This window comes from Perna viridis, chromosome 5 (assembly GCF_037379345.1).
Source record: "Perna viridis isolate PV_CMFRI_1.1 ecotype Kerala chromosome 5, ASM3737934v1, whole genome shotgun sequence".
In the NCBI taxonomy this organism is placed as follows: Eukaryota; Metazoa; Mollusca; class Bivalvia; order Mytilida; family Mytilidae; genus Perna; species Perna viridis.
Genome location: NC_142449.1, coordinates 17,493,999 through 17,497,992, shown reverse-complemented (window position 1 = coordinate 17,497,992; position 3,994 = coordinate 17,493,999). Strand labels below are relative to the sequence as shown.

General features: G+C 32.6%; 1 long non-coding RNA gene across 1 annotated transcript; it reads right to left on the bottom strand.

The window, feature by feature from the left end:
- Positions 1-500: 500 nt before the first annotated feature.
- LOC148616323 (uncharacterized) lies at positions 501-3,631 on the bottom strand. The gene is made up of 2 exons (XR_015921909.1): positions 3,541-3,631; positions 501-665 (listed from the first exon to the last, which is right to left on the bottom strand). It is a non-coding gene; the product is annotated as an uncharacterized LOC148616323 (long non-coding RNA).
- Between the last annotated feature and the right edge of the window lie 363 nt (positions 3,632-3,994).

Here is a 3,994-nt window from a genome sequence, read left to right as displayed (position 1 = left end):
GACTAACTACATTATAATATATGGACCTCTTAGTATGTAGTTAGCGGAAATTTAAAAGTGACTTTAGCAAAACCAAACAAAAAAAAAAATATATTATGAAAAAATGAAGAAAATTCTAAAGTGCTTCAAACAAAAAACATTCTTGGAAGAAAATGGACAAACTTTGTTTCAATTATCTTTTGTGAGCATAAATACGTCTTCTACAACATATTATACCAATGTTTGAGTTCAAGCAATCTTATACCTCAAACTTCGGTAAAAGATGATGTATAAGACATGTATTTGATCACAGAAGGTATGTGAAATAAAATTTATCCATTTTCTTCAATAATAGGGCAAAATATAGGATTCAGTGAGTAGGAGAAGTGACTTCTCCCTTTCAGGAGTGATAGGGAGAAGTGAGCCTGGAATGGAGAGAAATCATACTTCACCGCTAGAATATTTCTCGCACTAATAGGAATTTTTATCTCAAGGACACGTATTCTAATAAATAATAAACACACAAGACAAATTTAATACAGTAATTCCAATTTCTATACTTGCACATGACTAAGTACACTGTAATTGGATATAGTTGGTGATCAGTTTGTCATTGAGAACTTGTTTCTCACAGTAACATGTTTTTTTAAGTCTAAGAATGGTATGCACCTTTACATGGTCACTTCCTGAAAAAGAAAAAAAAAGAAAATTTAAGTAAATAATCTCTGATCCGATATTATGATGAGTTTACTGGTATTGTAATTGATACAAGACACAAATCAACCTGTACAGTCGTGCATGTACATGTATATTTATATATACAATGTTTAGTGGGATTATTGTCGAATAATTGATAATTATGATTAAAATATATAATTGAAAGACCGCATCTTGATATCCCTGATTTTTTAATTTAGTGGTAATAGTTTAATTAGCTTAATTATCGTTAGTTTGGTTTTATCAAAACAACGTGTCATTTTAGACCAACATGCACTCGTACACATAGATGTGATCCCAACTGAACTTACAGTTTTCTTTTAAAACAATTGAAATCACTGCAAGAGTCTCTCATTGAGTAAATTAATTAATTGTTGTCTTCAAATTAAACATTTCATCGAGCAACACAACGTGTACATGTACCTTATCTTTGCAGTCTTTTGCGATTGTTTTCTTTTGATTTCAAACTCAATAAGTTGAATATATTTTATTTAAATAAATTCTCAAGTTTTATCCATTATCCAAGTCACTGGTTGGAGTTAAATGTTCCCTAGATTGCTTGGAACTGATGAAAATTAAGTTAACTTCTTCCAATTCAAGTTTTCTCTTCGTTACAAAAATTACCACCATTTTGGTTGTGTATTTCCTGAAAGGGCTAGAGTTATCTCTCTTTTGTCAAATTTAACAGCGAGTTAACTTCTTTTAGAAGAACACGAGTTGGCCACTATTTACTATTAAACATTAAAAAAATCTTAGCGACTTAAATCTCCATTTCGCCGCATAAATGTTGTCCTATATTATTCAATATTTTCTGTCTGAAGCACTTTAAAATTTTCTTTTTTCATAAATCTTAAAAAAGAAGAAAAACACTATTTTTTTTTATCGATGATGAAGTTTTATATATATTCTGCTAACAGTCAAAAAAAATATTAAAAATATTAGGACCTAAATGATATTTACGATTGTTTTCAATCATCACTGACCATTTTAATGTGTTCTAAATCCTAAGTTTGACCTCAAGGTGGGAGATATATGGCTAAGAGTAGCTTGTTTATATTTTGAAAATTAGGAGCTAAATTTTTCATTTGTTTTATACGAACGAAAAGCGCCTAATAAATACAAGATATACCATAACAAGAAGAATAGTAGGCACATTTTAAAAGTTAAGTACACGAAATGTAAAAGCAATTTTGAAGCAAAATAAGTATATCATAGTTTCAGATTGATAACATTCGTTAAATCGTATCTAATAATAGGTAAAGAATATACCGGAATGATTTAGTGGGTTTTTACACCATAACCCATTAAAAGCAGAACCATAACAAGTGAGACAATGAAAACTCTTGTGGAAACACGTTGCACTATCCTATGTTGAATTAATCAATGTGCGTTTGTTTCGAAGATTAACGAAGCAAACAGAGCATTATCACACCTCTTCGCTGTTTCTAATGTTGAGAGATAAGAGAGAAAAATACATCTACGATCATTGGACTTATAATGTACACATTGGTACTATTGATATTACATGTATTGATATCTTGGAAAAAGCAAAATTACCAATCGTTGATATTTGCTAAGGACTTGAAGTACATTTTGAAGAGCTTATGATGTACAACGGTTACAAACGATATGTCAGCTATCTGTTCATAGCCCATCTCTTTTCTATAATGCATCCCCAATTTTCAATTTCATATGCCACAATTTACATGTGTACTATATTAAGTCGTCGACAACAGTATTACTAGTAATAAGGAACATCTGCAACCTTGAGAACTGATTTGTTCATATTTTTCCTTTACTCTTTCTTCTACCCGGATGTGACATTTAATGAGCAAAATTTGGTGGGTGTTTCTAGAAAATCAAGGTTGCTTCCTTACCGGTGCACCTGATCAATGCTCCTAGTTTTTAGCTGCGTTCGGGCTGCGTATCTACTTTTATTACCCGTATGTCTAATTTTGGTTGTTTGGTGTTCTTTGTTGTGCTTTAAATATTCAAAATGGTTTACAGACTAACTAGATGATATAAACGTATCACAAGGCTCCAAAATTTAAACAACTTGCCACTCTGAAATAAGGGAATAATACGTGACCAAAGCCAGCATTTGATAGACTTTATAAAAAAAATACATACCGTGATGTATTTCAGCAGGATCTCCAGTGAGACCTGTCTAAACCAAATCTCTTTCGGATTTTAAATTTTTCGGTTTACCAGGTTAAAAATATATTAAAATTGATAGGAACGGACTTCAAAAAGTGTCTGGTTAAAACAGGTTATTGCATTATTCAGTGTTCGGTTAACACATTTTTCACTGTACTTTTAAGAAGTTTAAGTGTAAGTATTTGTAAAAATCAGTAAAAATCGGAAAAATCAGAAACATGCATGTCAAAACCCAACCGATCTGACAATATAATTTCACTCAAGGATGCTATCTCAATTTGAATAGACAATTATATGATCTCTGCATCAATGGACTTGCTTAGAAATGGTTTCAATAGAATGTTAGAGGAAAATGACGTTTTTGACAGCGTTATTTGTCCTTGGTATTGTAAGGTTGTAGGATTAGGCTACAGGTAGCTATGTTAACCAGTACCTGCAGGCTTGCAAGCTTTCATTATTCGTGAATGCTGATATTATTGTTAGCCATGTTGTAATATAGATATTTATCTATTGTTGTTTGTTTCATTTATTATATTGTATGCTATTGCGGGGAAAGTCGTTTAGGGCATGGTTTGTCCTCACTGTTTCCCAGTCCCTGTTTTAATTCGGCTTGATTCCCATTTCTTAACCCCTTCAGATTTATTCTCATAAAAGCGTTAAGGGAAATATTGTTACCCTTTTACTTACTAGTATGTGTTAAGGCCCTTTACCCCGTTCATAGTCGTAAACATTTAGTTTATTTACATTCGGCGACATTATCCAATTTCCGGAAGTGAACTCCACAGTGTGAAGCCCTGTAATCGGGGGATTGTTTATTCGTCCAATCAACGGCGCACCACAGCATTACAGTGGAGATGCGGAGTCTGCTATAAATTACGCGTACGCAGACGACAATTCAGATTCGGAGACCAAGGTTGGGTTTCATATGCACCTGTATGCACCCCATTGGATACCTAATTTAGATGTACGCCTACTAATTTACATGCATTATTGATTTATGACGTAGTGACGCGACCTGACCTGAATACCAGACCTAAATATTTACCTTGCTACTACTATGAACTCCGAATCCCAATCCCGTTTCAATGAAATTATATCTCAATTTACCAAAGTGATTCTGAAAATCTTGCCTTATTTCCTT